This window comes from Myotis daubentonii, chromosome 17 (genome assembly GCF_963259705.1).
Source record: "Myotis daubentonii chromosome 17, mMyoDau2.1, whole genome shotgun sequence".
NCBI lineage: Eukaryota > Metazoa > Chordata > Mammalia > Chiroptera > Vespertilionidae > Myotis > Myotis daubentonii.
In genome coordinates, this window is record NC_081856.1 from 9157542 (window position 1) to 9179192 (window position 21651).

General features: G+C 39.3%; 1 pseudogene; it reads right to left on the bottom strand.

Moving 5' to 3' along the window:
* Positions 1–16235: 16235 nt before the first annotated feature.
* On the bottom strand, positions 16236–17108 carry LOC132219679 (signal recognition particle 19 kDa protein-like; annotated as a pseudogene).
* Positions 17109–21651: the final 4543 nt, after the last annotated feature.

Genomic DNA, 21651 nt, shown 5'->3' on the forward strand with positions numbered 1-21651 from the left:
AAGAGAGAGGGATAGAGAGTTAGAAACATCGATGAGAGAGACACATCGATCAGCTGCCTCCTGCAAACCCCCTACTGGGGATGTGCCTGCAACCAAGGTACATGCCCTTGACTGGAATCGAACCTGGGACCCTTCACTCCACAGGCCGATGCCCTATCCATTGAGCCAAACCGGTTAGGGCCACTCATATGTTGATGGACACTTAGCTAGTTTCCATATCTTAGCTATTATGACTAATGTTGCAAGAAACATGGAAGTGCATACATCTCTTCTTTAACCTGGTTTCATTTCCTTTTGATTTATATAGTAATCTTAACAAAGAGAATTAAGAGTTTGTATTAAAGAGCTTGACTGCATTTATGCTCATAATTTATTGACATCTTTAAGTATTTTTTTATCTTCACCCAAGAACATGCTTAGAGAGAAAGGAAGAGAGAGAGAGAGAAACATAGATCAGTTGCCATCCATACATGCCCCAACCGGGGATTAAACCTGCAACCCAGGTGTATTCCCTGACCAGGAATTGAACCAGCAACCTTTTGGTGCACAGGATGATGATCAACCAAGTGAGCCACTCTGGCTGGGGCTACACCTTTTCTTTATGCTTTCCCTACAATTTAGTAACATTATTTTAGTAACTTAATACTACTTGCCAATGTTGAGGCGAATCCAAGGAAGTGTTCCTACCCCCTCCCCCAAAATTGCACCAGAACATTTAAGGTAAAGAAATTGACTCTGGGACCAATGAGGTGATAAAAATGATCAGATCGTAAGAAAAGAAATACAAAATTTGGGAGGAAAAATGTCAGCGTTGCTGCCTTGAAGATGCTCCTTCTATTTGACATAGTTGGATGTTCTATTTTATTTATTGTAATAATTTCAATAGCATTGAACAAATAGGAAATTTTGAAATATGTTTGTATTTTTTCTCATTCCAAAACCAACTTGTTTATATAACCAAAGATTTCTACCCTGAGTAAGGTAATAAATAAAATTATATTTGAAACTCTAAAATTTTCATCATATAATAGATTGATGTTCAAGAGCAATATATATGCTCTTACTTGAATTAAAATAAAAGTTTTTATTAATATCAATTCATGGGTTGCCTTGAAAATGGAAACATAAGTAGAGGCTCAGCAAATGTTCTCCATTTCATCTCTTACAATGGATATGAGACACCAGTTAATTTTGATGTAAAGACATAAATGGTAAATTTGCAGAAGAAATATTATTGGTTAATGGATCCTAGGAAATAGATACGAATGAAGAATTATATAGTTTGTTTTTTGAAAAAAAAAATAGGTTAGTAGAAACAACTTTTTCCTTTCAAAACCAAACATAAAACAAGAAATTTTTGAGCCCTAAGAAGTGACACCATCTCCTCAGTTCTAATAAATTTGCTTCAGTATTGAAACGGAATTTTTGGACTGGAACCCGGATTCTTTGTCCGCCGGAGTCAAAGAATGAATTCACGGACAGAAAATGGTATAGCAACGGTGGAAATTTATTAAAGAACAAGTATAGACTCCCCCACGTAGGGACGGGGAAGACTCCTACGTGGAGAGGGGGAAAGGGTCCCACTGACTTCCTTTTCCCTGTGGCTTATAGAGGCTGCAGATCCTGGTGCATTGATATCCCCTCTGATTGGTCACTATTCCCTTGGACTGGTTACTATAGAAACTCCTGGGCTCAAGATTGAACCTCACATGGGACATGTGAAGTTCTCCCCCCTCCTTCCTTATTGTTTTCCTATTCCCTTTGGGCTTTCTTCTTTGGGATGAAGGGCTTCCTTCCCTTTATTTTGTAAATATAGACCTTTTGCTGTTCCCAGCTCCCTCATTCTGTGGAAATGTACCTGTTGCACCTTTTCAGCTCCCCTATTCTATGGAAATATACCTTCTGCTGCTCTGCAGCCCTGTGCTTCCTCCATGGTCCCCTTGATTTCGAAAATTTCCTAAAACCTGTCCTTTTCACCCCCCAAAATTCCTGTTTCAGTATGTCTGTGTTTTTCCCAAAAGACAGTTTTTCCAATTCTATCACCAGTGTTATTGTAGTGTTTTAGCCCATTGGGTAAATTCCCATTTAAAAGGCAAGTGCCGAAGACACAAAGCTGTGCTGCTTAGAGCTTCCCAAAGGATGGAACAGACACAGTGGGGTTAGGCCTCCCTCTTTCCACCTCCTCCTACCACCCACACACTGGCTTCATATGAAAAGAAACAACATAATATTATTCTGTCTTTGCTTTTGTGACCAATTCCTAACAAGTTGGTACTTTGGTGTTTGAGTCCCTCACCAAGGAGTCTTCTCAGCAGGCATCCACTGAACAGATAAAAAGACAGAGAAACATCCCACTGAATGCCAGACCTTTTGATAATATTTGTTCAATAATGTTCTTCAAGGCAATGGAATCACTTTCAGAAAGTGCCTAACAGCCTGAGGCCCGCAGCAGAGGAACACACTTGGAATGCTAAATAATTAGAATATTCTTTAAAAGTAATAATAAAAAGTCCTGAAATGTCTTCCCTAGTGAGAGTGCTAGAGAGATGTTTCATAATCTCACAGAGAATGTACTCATCATTAGTAACTGTATGATTGTGATTTAGAAGACATACATATTTGGTCACTCAGTTAACCAAAATATATTTCTCATATATAGAGGTCTTCCTCTATTGTTCTTGGCACACAGCTCCCAGCACCATTGGGATGGTCCCAGAGTTGAGAGCCATAAAGGTGTTTTTGTTATGCTAATGAGGTGATTTTGGAAAGCAGCTAAAGATGGGAGCTGGTCAGCAGGAGGCTTCCCATTATTTTCTTAATATTTTGAGGGGTAATTGATGGGATTGGAAGTCCATAAGAAGTTAACATTATAACCAAAAAGCTTTTAAGAATTTGCACAGAATTTGTGTATTATTCATACACCGCTCACATAGAAGAGTTGTCTTTATTTTCTGCTTTTGGCCGTATATAAGAAGTGACTGGTGATGGAGAGACATAAAGTTCACCAATGACTGAGATTTAGACTTTGCTGGAGAGGGGGTGACTGGAACCCTCTGGATAGTGGACACGTTCCTTAACTGCTATAGGTTCAGGCTAACAATGAGAAAAGTGCCTGTTGGGGTGTCCACAAAACTTACAGGAAGCTGTCCTCTGGGTGCTGGAGATGGAACTGGAGGGGAAGCCTGGCCCCAGGGGTGCTGCTGAAACTCAACAAGACGCCATCTACTGGTGTGTGTTTGCGGCTCCTCTAGAAAGGAAGGCCCTGGGTGTGAGTTGAACTGGCAGAGAAGCTGTTGGCAGGGGTGCTCCTGAACTCACTGGGAAGCCCACTTGATGCTAGCGGATGGAACTCGCCTGGACGTAACCCACAGGGGCATCTGTGTGTCTTCCTGGAAAGCCGGCTGGGGTGTCACGCAGCTTGCTGGAAGCTGTCTGTAGGGCTGCTCTTGGATTCGCTAAGCTCTTGCTGGGGTGCAAGCAGAACTCCAGGAGTTTATCACCTGCTGGATCGCCTGTGAGAATGGCTGGGAAGTCAGCAGGGAGCTTACAGAACTTGCCAACGGCCCGTGTGGAGGTGCACTGTGCTCCCCGGGAAGCTGCCTGGGGGGACTGGTGGACCTCGCTAGAAGGTCACCATGGGGGTGCCATTAAAAGTTGTGGGGGGGGGGTGTCAGGGGGACAAAGAAGGACACGGAGTGCTGGAGAAGCCAAGAGAGAGGAAAAGCACCTGGAAACCAGGGAGAGATGGCCCTTCCTCCTGCCGCGCCCTCCACAGCGCTCTACTGACCGAGCTCCGCCTGTGGAGCGGGCAGAGAAGGGCCGCTCGCAGGGCCCAGCTCCAGAGTCATGATGCAGGACAATGACAATGACGGGAAGGTTTGCTGAGAGACAAGGAATTGCTCGCTGGCACCAGGGCTTCATTCTTTGGGGGAAGGAGGGTGAGGAAGGAAGAGTTTTGATAGCATTTCCAATTTTGTTCATGTGTGTCTACTGACCATATTTAATTTCTTCTCATTCCAGTGTTGGCATGCCATCAATTCGCAGGAATTTGTTACCTCTAGGATGTCAAATTTATTATTGAATAGTTTTCCAAATCTTCCTTTAAAAATAATATAATAATACTATATTTTTTAAATCATCTGTTTGTAGCTTTTTATCCTTTTCACAGTCTGTATTTGCCTTTTTTGTATTTATTGCTCTTGATTTACAAACTGGCCCCCACACACACAGCGTAGGGAGAGACTGAAGGAGACAGGCCACTCCAGATTGCTAGGTGGCAGGTGTGACATGCCTGGGAACTTACACAGGAGGCTCATTTTGGGTGACTGCAAGATGAGTAGATTTCTTCATCCAACCTCCAGAACCTTAAGAGTTTATATAGAGTCCTTTGCGGGGTCAGTCATGATACTGTTGGGTGGTCCAAACGAAACCTTACTTTCTCAAGGCTATGTCCTTGGAACGGCTCCTACTGTGGGAACAGTGGGCTGAATACACATTCCAAGGACAAGGGAGGGGGCACAGAGTCTCTGATAGTTTTCCTTCCAACTCACAGGTCAACCGGGGGTTACATCATCTTGATGACCTCCAACAACTGCAGAGGTTAGTGATCACCAAAATAGTGCATGTGCTTAATTATCATTGAGGACAAGGATGTGTGACTAATGGTTGGTCCAAACCAAAGAAAGATGAACAGAGAAGTTGAGTCATTCTTCTCTTTGTTCTTCTGCCACAGCTTCCATGGGCCCACGATGGCTGCTTGAGGACAGTTGCCCTGTGGATTCCACTGACCAACGATTGTGATGCAAGTAAGAAATGAACATGTGTTATGTGATGTCAATGAAATGTAGGGTTATGTTGTGTCAGTTATCTTTAATTGCCTGACTTAAACAACAGTGCTTTCTTTTCTTTCTCTCCTTGTTCAGTCTTCCCAGAGGTTTATCTATGTTAGGAGTCTTTTCAAAAGAAAAATAAGCTTTTGGGTATTATAGCAGGGTTGACAAAATCACAGACTGTAAATCAATCTCTGCTCCTTATTAGCTTTGTGGTCTTGGGAAAGTTATGCAATCTCTCTCTGCAATGCTTTCCTCATCTATAAAATGAGAATGAATACGTTTACCCATTTCTAAGGGTTGTTCTGAGGATTGAGTCAGTCTATGTAAAGCACTTAGAACAGCCCTGCGCACACAGTATGTGCTGTAGATGTTATCCATTATTGTCTATATTTTTTCTGCACTTTATTACTTTCTGTCCTTATCTTTATTCCTTCTCATTTCTTGCCTTCTTACTTCTTTGGATTTATTCTCTTGTTTTCTTCTTGGTGTTTTGGAGGAATATTTAGCTCACTTATTTATAACCTTCCCTGTCTTCTGATAAATATTTTTGGGGATATATATGGCCCTCGCAGTACTGCCTTTGCTGGTTCCCAGAAATTTTGACACGAAGTGCTTTTATGCTCACTCAGCTGTAAATTTAGGACTTTCTCCTATAAATTTCTCTTTAACCCAAGTGCTGCCTAGTTGTTTGTTTCTTGGTTTGCAGATATTTGGAGTTTCTATAAGACTTTACATTTGGTTTTGATTTCTAATGTTTATTGAGTAATAGTTGGAAAACGCCAACAGGTTGCTCTTATGTAATATGTTGAGGCTTTTTGTGTGACTCGCTACTTGATTGAATTGGGAGAATGTTTCATATGTGCTTGGAAAAGAGAAACTGGGCTCATAGGGTATAAAGTTACTTATGTATCTTTTGGTTCATAGTTATTAATGATCACACATATGCAATTTTAATTTGTTTCCTTGTGCTGTTTCTGATACACAGGTTTAAAAATCATTAACTACAGCCACTGATTTAGCTATTTCTCCTCATAGTTCATCAATTGCCATCAGAGATTATGTGTAATTTTTGTGTGCTAATATACTCATTATTATTATATCTTTTGGATCTTAGTTTCTTTTATCAGCCTACATACAAGCTAAACTTTTAACTGTGAATGATTTTTTTCATTTAAAAATCTATTTAGTCTGAAATTAATGTTACTACACCATATTGTTTTTCGGCCACATTTGCCTGGTATGTTACTTTTTATTCTTTTTTTTAAATTTTTGTTTTAAGTGTGTTCAGTGTTGCACATGAGATTATGAATTGATAGGAAGGCAGCCATACATACCTGCTATAACTAAGTGATTCATACATTCCTTATTTATTTAATGAGGTGACAGGACTTAATGGAATGAAGTGGTAAAGCAACTAAACAGAAGCATGTTGTATAAGTGTTTCATTGCTTTGTCTCTGTGGTGGACTATTGCAAGGGACCATGAATTCAGTGTCCTGCCAGTTGAATAAAATGCTAAATTTTTATTGCATCTCTGTCATTTTAGTTCAGGCTTACAATGCAATTCCAGAACAGCTTACACTAGAAAGCATTTTGCCTTAGTTTATGAGAAAGGATATAAACATAGAGTTTTCTTGTTGCTTGAACTAAACTCAGCACTGGGAGGCCAGATCCTTATCCATGCAGGGGATGGTGTCCTTGAATAATATCTTTACTTTCAGATTTCCAGTGTTCTCAGGAATCCTGCCTTATTTATACTGTTTCTTAAAAATAACTTATAGCCAGACTCTTTCTCAACATTAGGCTGAGGCTATGCTAATATACAGCTACAATTAAAAACTTAAAAGGAGGCAACAGTGATTTGTTATTTCTCACTGACATCATAGTTTGATGTGGGAAACATGGATCTTTTCATTGGTTCTATTGCAAAGATGACTCAGGGGCCTGGCTGCTCAAGAACTCTAACACATGGACTCTTGAGTTGGCGCCCCAGGGGAAAGGAGAATTCGAGCATCATGTTTTTAAGGGCCAGGCTTGAAAGACTTAACACTACAATGGCCAGTTAGCACAGCCCAGAACTCAGTCACATGTCTGCAAATTAACTGTCAGGAAGATTATGTGATACCTTCTTTCTTGTCTGTCCAAGAAAAGGAAATGGTGGTGAAAACTTAGCACTGCCTCCATCAAATTGTCTAGTTGAAATCATTGACTTTTATTTTTTTATTTTTATTCTTTAAAAATATATTTTATTGATTTTTTACAGAGAGGAAGGGAGAGGGATAGAGAGTTAGAAACATCGATGAGAGAGAAACATCAATCAGTTGCCTCCTGCACACCCCCTACCTGGAATGCACCTGCAACCAAGGCACATGCCCTTGACCAGAATTGAACCTGGGACCTTTCAGTCTGCAGGCCAGCGCTCTATCCACTGAGCCAAACCGGTCAGGGCTGGAATCATTGACTTTTAATTGGTTACTCAACCCAGTTAAATTTATTATACGTTTCAATTGTTTCTGATATCTCATTTTATATTCTATTTATAATACTTTCATTTGGTTTTTCTTTTATACTAATTGCATAGATAAATGAGGTTTTATTCTGGAAGTTTGAAGTTATTATACTTTAATATTATTAGTTATCCCTAACTTATTGAGGCCTATAGTTTTTGTTTTGTTTTTTTCCCAAACAGCCCCTTAAATTTGTCAATTTTTGTTTTTCCTTGATGTAAAGAACTCTCTTACTGCCTTTGGCTTTCTCCTTAGTCCTTCTACATTACCATATAGTTATCACTTAGAAATTTACTATGGATACACTTTAATAATTTCAGGGGATATGTCGTTGGTTATTGTTAATTTACACAACAACCTATTTTATCAAGTAATTTACTTCTCATAACTTGCTGATGAAATACTTCCGGACTGCTTTCAGAAAGGTTGTAGCTATGGTAAATTTCTGAGGCATTCATTATTGAGAATATTTGTATTTTAGTCTCTTATTTAAGTGATAATTTAGCTAGTTATATTTTCCTGTATTTGCCATTTCTTTTCTTTACCACTTTGTTATCATTACTCCATTACTTTTGTGTCTGGTACACATGATTCTTGTCGTTTTCCATCAAGTAATCTGCTTTTCTCATGGAAATTTTTCTCTTTTATTTGTATCTACATAAATTTGATAACTTAGTTATAGTTTTTACTTTTATAATCTCTATGAATCTAATTAATGTGATTTTAATATACACATTTTATTTGGGGGATATTCCTAATCATTTTTTTATGTATTTCCTCTCTTAATTAATTTTTCTCAGATTTTATAATGCTTATTATGTGGATATGGACAAATATTTTCCTACTTCTTATATTGCTTAACTTTAAATTATTCTTTTTCATTTAATGCTATATTTCTGCCTTCTGTGAAAGTCCTAGGCATGATATTTCATTTTTTTGATGGGATGTATTCTTTTATTCAGCCTATCTATTCAGCTCTTTATTTCAACAATTATATTTTTACACCAATTATTTCTAATTAGTTCTTTTCTATAATTGCTTATTTATCCTTGGCATTTCTAATATCCTCACTTTTCTCTTTGAACATTTTAGTGTGCATATTTAAAATCCTTGTTTCTTCCCACTTATCTGCTTTAAGGAGAATAAAATGCTCAGTATGTGGCTTTCAGGTTTTTTAAAAACAGTGTGATCCTTATATCTGTCCCCCATTCTTGCTATTTCATATTTCATTGGAAACATGTCATTGTGGTTGACAATGGGAACTGGGGAGATGTGGTTAAAGGATAGGCCCTACTTCCAGGTGTGCTGAGCAAGTGAGAACTGTGTGCATAGTGTTTGTGAGTGAGAAGCCTTTGGAGTTCCCATCATGGCTCAGTTACTTTCCATTTTACCACCCTATTCCCAACCCTTGCTTTAGGAAAAGTCTTTGTTCCATTTGAATGCTGTTTTGTCCATCCCATAAGTTGGCTCTCCAGACTGTCAAATCATGGTGTGTTTTGTGGCGATGGAGAGAAACAACGGAAATAAGCAGCTAGGAGTCAGATCTCAAACACATGGCCTGAAAACAATAGATATTTATTTAGTTCATAAGTTGGTGGGTTGCCAAACTAGTCTGGACAGCTCTTCTGGTCTTAACTGAAATGGCTCACATGTCTGAGTATGGACTCTCTGAGCATGACTGCTGTATCTGTGGGTCATTTGTTCTCATGGAGAAGGCAGAGGTGCAAGAGCTAGGGCAATCTCTATACCCAATCACTCTTCAAGCCTGTGTGTATGTCACATTGTTAATATCCCTTTGTCTAAAACAAGTCATGACTACCATCAGAGTGTGAGAGCACTGCAGAGTTACATAGCATAGGCTGAAGATGAAGGGAAGCGTAACAGTATGGACTTTGCATGTTTACAAAATAACTATCTTTAACTGAGGTAAAGGGCTTTGTGGCAAGAGGGTATTTAGTTTGCTAACCATCTGACCTTGAAATGGGGAGATTATCTCACTGAGTCCAGTGTCATCCCAAGGGTCCTTACAAGGGAAAAGGGAGCCAGAGAGACAATGTCAAAGTGATACAGTGATACATTGCTGGCTTTGAAGATGGAAGGGGCCACTAGCCAAAGAAGCAGGTGGCCTCTAGAAGCAGGAAAAAAACAAGGAAACAGTCTTTTCTACAGCTTTTAGAGGCATCATAGCTCTGCTGACACCTTGATTTTATAGCTCAAAGAAACCAATGCTGGACTTCTGGCCTCCAGAACTAGAAGTCGGTACATTTGTGTTATTTTAAGTCACCAAGTTTGTGACAATTAGACATCAATGTGATGATGCAAATACTACTACTACTACTACTACTACTACTACTACTACTAATGATGATGATAAAGCTAACATCACCATTTATCAGTGCTTACTATGTACCCCAAAATATGCTATAGAGCTTCACATGTGTTATATTATGGCGTGCCCAAAAACCCTATGAGGCGGCCGGCACCTTTATCATCTTTATTTTACAGATGACATTAGGGCTCAGAAAGATCGATTGATTTGCCCAAGTTACATACTTAGTTTGTGAAATCCGTGCTTTAAAAAAACAGTTTTTCCAACATTTTTCATGCTCCCTTCATAAAATTTTGAAGTTGATTGGACCTGGGAGGTGAGGGAGATGGAATGCAGAAAGCAGAGAACATGTTTCTGCCCAATTTATCTTTAGTGCAGAGGGATATGGTAGTTATCACACCAGAAGTGCTTTTTTTTTTTTTTTTTTTTTTTTTTTTGCTTCTTTTTGCAAACGAGGCCAGTTGCTTTCATAATAGGCATGTGGGAAGTCATGCCCTTATTTTGACAGGGATGCCATTGCCAAAAGCACTTTTTAATATGCCTCACTCAATAATCATCACCAGACTCTAAAATGTATTGCTGGGAACTCTTCACGTGAGAAATGATGAATCCTGTAAGAGTCATTTTAATTTTCAGAACTAGCCAAGATTCTTTCAGAGCTAAATTGAAAAAGGTGGTTACTGGTCATGAATGCCTGAGAAAATAATAACAATGACTAATAATAATAACCAGGGTCAAATGTGTTGCTCCCCTCAGTGCTCAGGGCATGATGAAATAGAGTAATTTGGGGAAGCACCCGTCTACAAAGTTAAATAAGTTTGTTACAGGACTCCTTGGAGATCTGGATTTGCTAATGCCCATCAACTAAAAGGAATGCTTTTGTGCTTTTGTAGATTTTTCTTAATTTTATTTGACCACAGAAGCATGTGTTATGGTGCATCTAGAGACAACTATATAAGAAAATACATTTTGGGATGCACTGAGCTAATTATTATAGTTTGATAAAAATGAAAGCAGTCATCAAAGTTTTTCTTTTTATTGTCTAAAGTTTTATATATGTCTCCTTTTCCCCCAATTGACCCCCCCTTAAAGTTTTTTTTTACAACATACAAATATTCCCTGAAGATAACTCCAAGAGAAAAGTCTAAATTAATTTAAGTGATTAGACCATAATTGAGACATGCATTCTTTTTTCAAAGTGATTATTTTGAAGAACAACTCTTTTTTGAATGGATAAGATTTGTAATTCCAGTCCAAGTTAGTAATGCTCTTTCGCTCTCCTTCCCGCCCTTCTCCCTCTTAGTTTATAGCTCATCACTTTTCATGAGCAAATGTTTGTTATGGGCATTTTCCCATTAGGCTGCAATTCCTCTAAGAGGGAGATTCTCGTTTTTGCATCCGACACACCAAGCGCAGCAGCTGGGTCGAGTAGGGCTTCATAAAAGGAAGGGAGAGGTAAACCCATGGCATTATGGGAGAGACAATGTGCCTTAATTATTTTTTCTATAACAATCACTGTTATATTAACATGTTTGTGATATAACGATCCCTTTCCCTTTCTGAACGATGGAATAGGGAATTGGGCAATAAATGGAAGTACCTCTTCTTTCCTAACAGGTACTTAAATGCCTTCACACGGTGAGTTTCTCTTAATTGCCCCCAAACCTGAGGCTGACATATCAAGTTTATTAAGTGGCCTCGGGCAGATGATAACAAATTGGATGTTATACTAATTGGCCCGTGCAATTAGCACACAGTATTTGGGAATCCCAGTGATGGGAGGGAGGGGAGAAAGCGCCTCCAACACTTAGGAAAGGGCTGCTGTAGCTCAGCTCACGCTTTCTGGGGGCATTTCACTGTCGGCAAGTTATTTCTGCTGAATTTTATTAAATGTCATAAAACCCATGACCCTCCCTGGAATAAAAGGGAAAGAAAGCGGTCTTATTAAATAGGCACAGCTCCAGATTGGAGCTCTGACATATCTGTTCATTCATTGACTTGTTTGGCAATCATGGACAAGTCTGTTGAGCTCTCCTGTGCTGCTTATTCATAGACCTTGCGATGAACTGACCGCCCGCTCTCCAAGGACAACACTCACCTAAATGTGCTCTCTGTACACTGGTTTAGCTCACGGCCTTATACTCTCTGGACTCCTGTAGCACTGTCCTCCTGGTTGTCTAGGTAGAAACATGGGCACAATTTCTGAAACTTTCCTCTTTTGCACACCATAATTCAGCACATGTAAGTGCATGAATATGCATACAGGCACCCACGTCCACAATCTGTCAGGAAATCCTGTTAAATCTTACACGTCTCAAATCTCTCTCTAACTTTTGGTCCCCATGTCACGCCTTATGTAGATTTTGCTCAGCTTTTGCTCCGATGATTGGATCCGCCTCCTAACTTGCCTCTGGATTCCCATTCTTCAATCCATCCTGCATCATGCAACCAGAACAATTTTTGTTTCCGTAAAACAGTAAAAACAGATCTGATCTTTTTCAGTGCCCAGCCCAAAAATTTTTAGTGGCTCTCTGTTTTTGTTCTCAAAATGAAACCGAAAACTTCCAGCTTCCATTTAGAACAGAGAAGGCTGGAAAGAGCAGAGATCTCCCTGTTACAACCAAGCCACTGAATAATTTGTAAAATCACAACTTTCCTGGATCTACCAAAAAAGTTGAGGTTGCAGGGCAGCCAATGAACTCAGGATTTTGGGGAAAGATAACTCCCTTCAAGGAGAAATAGAATGCAAGTACTTCATAGCATATGCCACCAGAAATAATTCAGCTGGAAATTTTAACAAACTGCTAAAAGCTTCGTATGGTCCACCGTCAAGGTCAGTTCACCTGGAAGCCACTAAAATAGAGGGAATTTGCATCCACTTGTAGGCTCCTCTCCACAGATCTCTGCTGGTCCTCACAGGAAAGTCTAGGGTAGAATGATAGACGAAGGAACCACTGTGATACTGACTTGGAAGATGGGAAGAGCAGCTGTTGAGGGATAAGCAAGAGCCCTGCCCCATAAATCTCCCCTATTTCCCCCATGGAACCAAAGCTTGCAGGTGCTGGGGGAAGGGGATCAAAGCCTGTTGCCCTTAGGACACGTCTTGGTTATCATAGCCACTGTATTGGTATCAGAGGCTTGTGTTCAAGCCACCCCTATTTTACTTCATAAAGGGCCCAGAGCACAAGATTAGTGATGCTGGCAATTCCTATATGGTGAAAAGAAGCTGTATAGCGCTTCCTGTAAGGGTACAGCACAATAAGGTATTTTGAGAGAGAGAACATTCACATAACTTGTATTACAGTATATTGTATAATTATTCTATTTTATTATTAGTTATTATTGTTAATCTCTTACTGTGCCTGATTTATAAATTAAACTTCATCATAGGTATGTATGTATATAGCAAAAAAAATATAGTATACATTATTAGTATGTAAGTATCCGTGATTTCAGGCATCCACTGGGGGTCTTGAATGTGTCCCCCTTGAACAAGTGGGGACCACTATACTAGTGAGAAGGAAGAACAATGGGAATTGTAATTCATTATGGGCTAAAGGAAATTGTAATTCATTCGAAAGCATTTTGTCAGTTTCTTATATAATTAAGCATATACTTATCATATGGTCCAATTAGCTCTTAGGTATTTACCCAAATGAATTGAAAACATATGTTTATGCAATTACATGTAAGCAAATATTCATAACAGCTTTATTTATTATCAACAAGAACCAGAAACAATTCATATGCTGGATAAAATATAGATAAAAATTCTGGTACCTCCATACAATGGAATATATTCAACAATAAAAAGAAAAGAACTATTGATTCACAATACCCTGCCAGGGACCCTGGAACAAGCACTCACACAGCTCTATTTTTAACATGTTAAATATAATGAATGTGTTTCTAACATGATCGTAAAAACAGAAAGGGAATAAAAGAAAAGAACGCATGGTCTTCAATGCAGCACAGAGATATTGTTCCTATAAAATTCCTTCCAATAGATTTTTTTTCACATTTGCATAATGTTAGTGGTGCCTGTATACACCAGGTGCTCCTCTGGCCTCAAGTCTGCCCTGCCTGTCAGTGGAGTCACCTTTGAAAGCAGATAAGAGCCTCATTGTATATAACTTGGCTATTAAAAGCACAGATTTTGAAGTCAGATCGCACTGGAGTCAAATTTATGGTTTTGCCATTTGCTGGCTGTGTAGCTCTAGGCAAATTATTTCACATTTTGGAACCTCTGTTTCTTTTGTAATGTGTTTGTAACAAAATTATCCTCATGATTGTTGATTTGCAAATTGGACCTATACATGAAGGGCAAGAAGACACCAAAGAAAGGGGCAGGCCACTCCAGACGGGGTAGGTAGTGGTTGAGTTTTTTGGATGCTTCTCTCTGTCCAAGAGAAATGGCCATCTGAACCTGCCTATGAAATGCATAGTGATGTAATTAATGTCTCAGTGGGAAATTTCTCCTGATTGAGTTTTAAAATGACTGGACAATGGCTAGAATTGACAATAGCTGTGGTGAAACTAAATCCAAGGGAATTTTCTCCTTTTCTTTTACTCTCTACAGCCAGTCAGTGAACTACAGTCCATGGGCCAAAATCCAGTCCACCACCTGTTTTTGCAAATAAAGATTTATTGGAACACAGGCACCCTCACTTGTTTATGTATTGTCTGTGGCTGTTTTCATGTTACAATGGGCTGAGCTGAGTAATTGCAGTGGAAACCATCTGGCTCCTAAAGCCAAAACCATTCCCTATCTGTTTCCAGAAACATCATCGTCGACCATTGTACTACAGTAATTCTCAGAAAACATGAATTTTCACCATAGTTTGTGTAGTAATTCCAATGTCACTCTAAGTTATAATTTCCTGGTCTTTGGAACACTGTATTTACTTGAAAATTATATTGAACAAGGAAATTATTTTAGTGCAATCTGTGGCAGCGGTGGTATTGGATGCTGTGATTATTCATTTTGAATATTGTGTCTTCTGTGGTTGGAAGCTGGTGCTCATCTTTTTTTTGTTTTGTTTTGTTTGTTTGTTCTGTGCCCTCTAATCAAGACCTCCCCACTCCCACATATTCTAAAACCAAATAGGAATGAGGCTTTGTTTCAGGAAGACCATGGTGTAGTAGAAGCAAATTGACCTTGTTTCTCATCTAGGGAAAGTGTGTCATTGTGGCTGTTCACCAGGGTGAGAGGTCCCCTTCGGGATTTGGAGCCCAAGCACCAGCGAGTACAAGAAGCTACTATAACTTCCATTCATTGCACACTTGCCCTGGGCTGCTCCCTGAGCTACGCACTTTCAATGCTATCTCATTTAACCCTTAGAGTATATAATTGTTGGAGAAGGTCATTCAGAGGACATGACCTGAGAGCTAGACCTGGACAGTCAAGAGGCTTCTCACCCCCTCCCCTGCCCTTGGAATGCACCTTCTGCCCACTGTTCTGATGGTCAGAACTATTTTCAAGGACCAAGCCTTGAGAATGTAAAATGTTGTTGAGACCATCTGGCTGGTATAGGTGATTGAACCCAGTTAAGGCCTTTCTATATAAACTAACAAACAGAATAGAAACAGACTCATAGATACAGAGAACAGACTGACAGCTGTCATGGTGGGGGTGGGGGTGGGGTGCTGGTTAAAAGGGTAAAGGGATTAAGCAAAAACAACAACAAAAAAACCCACTTCATAGACAAAGACAACAGTATGGCGATTAACCAGAAGGAGAAGGGGGTGGGGTAGTTAGAAGAAGGTAAAGGGGGGATAAATGGTGACAGAAGGAGACTTGACTTGGGGTGGTAAACACACAATACAATATACAGATTATGTGTTATAGAATTATCCACCTGAAACCTATATAATTGGTTAACTAACATCACCCCAATAAATTCAACAAAAATAAAAAAGAAAAGGTTTTGGGGGGCAGTGTGGGGAATCTACTCTGGTATGTAAGTTCCCTTGCTTATCAAACCTGTCACTTACCAATCTGGAGTGGCCTGGGGCATGGAAGATGAAATAAATGTATGACCTGATTGAGCAGAGTCAGTGCATAAAGGACGAGTAGCCGAGAGCAAAGCTGCATGTGGGGAAGCCAGGTACCTCCTTATTCACTGTTCCCTCTAGTCCAGCGGTTCCCCCTTTGGGGGTCAAATGACCCTTTCACAGGGGTCGCCTAAGACCATCGGAAAACACATATATAATTACATATTGTTTTTGTGATGAATCACTAGGCTTTAATTATGTTCAATTGGTAACAATGAAAATACATCCTGCATATCAGATATTTACATTACGATTCATAACAGGAGCAAAATTACAGTGATGAAGTAGCAACGAGAATAATTTTATGGTTGGGGGCCACCACATGAGGAGCTGTATGAAAGGGCCGCGGCATTGGGAAGGTTGAGAACCGCTGCTCTAGTCTATCCAGATCCGTAGTCCTTTTTCCTAGTGTTCTCAGAATGAGTTTTGTTGTTGCTGTTGTTTGTATGCTTTTTAAAATTTACACCAGCCACTTATGTACTTAAGATAGGTATCATATTTAACTATAAATCCCTTTCTTACTGTTTCTTTTTTTTCAGTTTTGAATTTTATTTCATTAGCTTAAAAGGTGAACAATATGTGTTTCAAATCTTATTAAAGTCATTTATCTGAACATGTTTACATAGAGCACAGATACAGGATTTCAAGCAACTTATGGTAGAGGCCATTGTCCATTTAAAAATAAGCTTATTTCTTCTACAAAAACTGCATTGAAAGACAAAAAAATTTTCTTTTATACTGCATAAGAGCTAGATGCAAACTTTTGATGTAAATTTATTTCATTGTCAACTCTCATGCTAAAGCTGGGAGGCACAAATGTTCATAGTTCAGTTAAATGATACAAACAAAAAGCTTCAGTTTCTCTCAGATACAAATCAGAAACCTTCATCCACGTGTCTTCCAGTAGTAGGTCAGACTTGACTGTCTTGCCAGGTCACTTCTTCTTTCCTTTCCCTTTTTTACATCCCTCTCCTTGCTGAAGAGTTTGGTCACCACCTCCTGTTTTTTATGTCCTTGTTTTTAGCTTAGGAATCATTTCTGCTGCATACAACATTACTGACTTCCGTGATGGGAACTGTACAAGACAAAGGCTGCCATCTTCCTGCTTGAGTTGAACCGGAACTCTGCCCCTGTACTGAGCATCGCGTTTCCATTCTCTGGAGTACATTTTGTTTTTCTCAAGAAATGCATTAAGTCCAACTGCTGAGCACTCATCTTGAATCTCTGTAGCTGTAGGGCTTTCAACAGCCTTGCCTATGGGGATTCACGTGCCCTCATGGATGGTCTTCTTGTTATTTAAATAAGCAGGGTATATACAAATAAACCTGTACTGGTCAGTCAGGGATCCCACCGCAGAGCAAGCCATCCCTGTCAGTGCCCTCTGGGGTGAAACTCCTATTTCTTTAATTAGCTTTATCGTTTGGACATATGGCAATATAAAATTCTTACAGTTAATATCTTTGCTCTTTTGCATCCTTCCATTGCTTTTCAAATGTAAAAATTCTCTATAGGTTAGAATAAATATTGAAATATTTTCTTCCTGTTTGAGATTATGAAAAATGTAATTCAGCCAACATTATTTTATGATATTGATATGGCTACTTTTGACAGAGTTAAAGCAAATTTTTCAACAATAAGCAAATGATCAATTGGGGGTATCCAGTTGTCTTAAGCTTGATAGAATATGTTACTTGCAGGAACTAAAATGATGAATTCGACTGGAGAGGTATTAATTTTATGGATGCATGTAAACCCATATGAAATGAGAAAATGTTCTAATGATTTATTTATTTCTTATTCTTACTGGTGTGGGCGTTCATCACAAGATACTACATTGTGTAGTACAGTCCTTTGCAAAGCACATGGCATCCCAACTAATTCTGCAGAATGTTAATTTATTTTTCCACGATAAAAGAGTATTGTGGTAAAACACATTTGGGAAATACTGCTTTGGAAAAAACAAAATTATTTTTTTTTCCCCTCAAGGATTTCTCATAGTATTTAATGTCTGTTGTGAATTTCCAAGAGTGTAATGCAATAAGCAGCATTATCTACACTAACTCAACCGTGGCCTCCTCCATCCCTGCCTCCCCTCCCTCTACCAGAGCATCTTGGAGGACTGCTGTTCTGGGGAACATGCTTTGGGAAGGCTGTTGTGCTGAAAAGCAACCAGAACTGGACATTAGGAACTCTTAACTGAGGCCCTTAGCTGACCTGGAGTAGTTTCCTCCTCGGTATAATAGGCCCTGGAGTTGCATCATCATTAGAAAGCTATGAAATGGTCTCCGGAAGGACTGTCCATTACTGGCTGTGTGTCAGGGCTTCCTAAGAAAATCACAGGCATCTGTCAACACCCGTTGCAGTTTCAGAAGAAACTGAAACTGAACATGTGGGAAGACTGTTAGGCGACCTCTAAGATCTTTTTTACCTGTGACATTTCTTGGACCACAGTGGAACACTTTGGTTCATATTACAAAAATAACTTTTCATATCCTGCCCTCATTAGTGCTATTTGACCATGGAGATTTTCTATGATACACCTGAGAAATCTGAATAAACATGGAAACATTCAGAATAGGGTTTCCTGTATGTAGGGTCACCAAACCTTCTGGTTTGTCACAAATATTCCTCCTTTACATTTGGTGCCCTGGCATAACTGTTTCAAAGGCTAAATGATTTAAATAATAAATTATATGGTCACTTTACTCAGACTCCAAGTCTACCCACCTTTTTGGCTCCTGATAATTTTTAAAAATAGATAACATTTTGTAATGTCAACTAAGTATAGGTGCTGTTTTAGTAAGGACTTTTTAGGTACTGTCTTATCTAATTTTCACAAAACTCTATAAGTTTGGTACTTTTATCACCTTCATTTTCAGATGTAGAAACTGTCATATAACTTGTTCAGTGAGTGATGGAGATTTTATCCCCGACAATCTGATTTCAGAGCTCTCCCTCCTTTAAATCTACACTACAGCATTCTTTCCAACCTCGAATATCAATCATTTTAGCTCTAAAACCTATGGCCCACTCTATGCCTTTGCTCAAGCTACTCTCTCCTTAGAGTATCTCTTCCCTTCCCAAAGCATGTTCCCCGGAATATGAAATGAGATATGAAATGAGAAAATGTTCTAATGATTTATTTATTTCTCATATGAAAACCCATATGAAATATTTATTTATTTCTCATTTCATATCTCTTCCCTTCTGTGTCTGTAAATCCTGTGAATTCTATAAGTCTTTGCTTAGAACAGTCTCACTGTAAAACCTTCTGCTTAGAGTCTAGCTCATGATGGCATGCAATTAGTTGGAATTTCACTGGCAATTCTTGTGTCTGCCATCATTTCAACACATATTCTGATATGCCCTTTGAGAGTCACAAATGCTTCAATGAGTTAAATGCCTCTTCCCAATCCAGATTATCATTCATGTCAGAACCTGTGCTTTTCCAAAGGGCCTCCTAAGGCATGATGCCATCACAGCAAATACCACCCTAACCCTCCATCCCAAAGGGGAAGAAAATATAAAAGATGGTGAAAAACACCGACAGTTTAAAAATGCCTGTGTATTCTTGGCTCTTGGTTCCTGACCGGCAGTATTCTGAGGTCACAATAGCTAGCTTTGACTTTGTTCTTTGGTGACATTAGGCAGCCATTTTCTCCGAGCCAGTTTCCTCATCTATAGATGATTAACTGTGTGATCGCATATGTTCTGCCTAGTCTAAAGGCTTCTATGTGGGTCTAAAGAAAGAACTTGAGGAGAATTACTTTATAAATTGTAATGTGCTATATAATCATATACAATGCTAATATATCTTGGATCTACAGGCATTTCTTTCTGACTTGGGAGAAGAGAAAAATATTTTTATAGCAAAGGTGGAAATTTATTGAAGAACAAGTACAGACTCCCACGTGGGGAGGGAGAAAGAATCTCACAGCACAGGCTCCCACGTGGGGAGGGGGGAAAGAGTCCCCGAGAAGAGAAATTTATAAGCAACATTTTCTTGATGTCTTCATCCAGTTTGAAATCTGATTTCCCCAGTTAATTCTAATGAATATACAGGAGAGACGGAATCTAGGAAAGCCACTCAGTAAATCCACAAGCAGCTCCCAGAGCAGCGCAAGCCAAGGGCAGGTGCCTGCCTCTCCCATTAAAATGCAAGTACATCTTCTAGAGAAATTGATTCATTTGAGGCTGCTTGTCAACCACCAAGAAAATCTTCTGCATTGTACAAGCAGGCAGACAAGTCATCCTGGGGTTACTAAGGTCTTGGCCTCTTCATGCATCTTTCTATTGCTCATCATTTGGTGTTTCCATCCACTCCACTCACCTATTTCCCCTGCTGAGCTCCTAACCTGTCCCAGGTGGATTGTTGAGCTGCAATCCAATAACACTTGGAGCCAGGAAATTAATTTTTTGATGTTTCTACTTCAACCTTCTTTTATTGCACCTTACGTTTGACTTATATTTTCCCTCACCACTCCCGACTCCAAATATACATTTTCTTCAGTATCTCTCCATCCTAGAAAAGGCTGTAGGTCAAAGGAGGTTAATGTATCAGCGCTTGAAACACGGTGTCAGGGCCAGTTGGCAAAAGAAAGAACTTAGAAGAAATGGCTGTGGAGTAGACAGTCCTTCACCCCCAAAGTCCCTTTAGTGGCTTGTAATCAGGACAACAAATAAACTTGATGTAGTGAACACATAATAGGTCAAATTGGCCATTACCCTTTCAGGGCACGTCTGTGACTGTTGCCTCTGTTTCATGTTTCCCTGGTTAATGAAAGCCTTCCCCATAGAGACCATTTCTGAGTCTCTTTGAACTCTGTTGGGAAGATTATTTTTCATCCTGGTAAGTCATCTTAATTTTCTTTTCCCAAGGCAATTGGTACTGCAGGCATAGCCTGACATTTCTCCCCTCCTTGTATTTGGTTTTATGTGCAAAAGAAAGTAAGAGTTCCCATTACTCAGAATGGGAAAGATATTAGAAACTCACATTGACTGAGCCCCTATAATTTACTAGGCAATGCTCTCTGTGCTTTGCATATTTTATCTCCTGCAGTTCTCATACCAACTCAGTGAAATAGGTATAATTATTCCTACTTTAAAAACAAGATACCCAGTTTTCAGAGACTTTGTCCAAAACAGATAGGATTTGAACTTAGGTGTGCCCGTATACAAATCTCCTTGCTTTCTCTTATATCAGTGTAGAGTAGTGGTGTATTATCAATCATTTAGATGGAAGTTGCCTATCTCATCAGTTTGTTCCAATGAACTTAGCTTTAGCTCTTGGACTCGTGTGCACCAATTATTTCTGGTGGTTCAACAAAGAACTTTAGTTTGAAGCCTCTAATTATTGCAAATTTGCAATTCTGAGAAGACCCTTTCCATGTTCTTAGGGATTTGGGGCTGATGATGACAATGACCTTTCTGAGTAAGAGTCAAGATCTCATATAATTCAAAGCATCTGTCCCTAGGGTATCACTCCATCCTGTCTATGTAAGTTGTTATGTCACTTATAAAAGAACACAGAGTTTAATAGTTTGTTGTTTTCTTTTACCAATTGTGAGTGATCTGACATTTGTCAATAGAGTGCTTTATCCAGAAAATAAACATTGGTGTAAGACAGGGGTCCTCAAACTACGGCCCACGGGCCACATGCAATTACAAATATTGTATTTGTTCCCATTTTGTTTTTTTACTTCAAAATAAGATATGTGCAGTGTGCATAGAAATTTGTTCATAGTTTTTTTTTAAACTATAGTCCGGCCCTCCAACGGTCTGAGGGACAGTGAACTGGCCCCCTGTTTAAAAAGTTTGAGGACCCCTGGTGTAAGACATATATTCCTGAAAGAATGAAGCTATAGCAAAAGGCGATTGTGTAAAATCCATTTGGAGCCCTGACTGGTTTGGCTCTGTGAATAGAGCGTCGG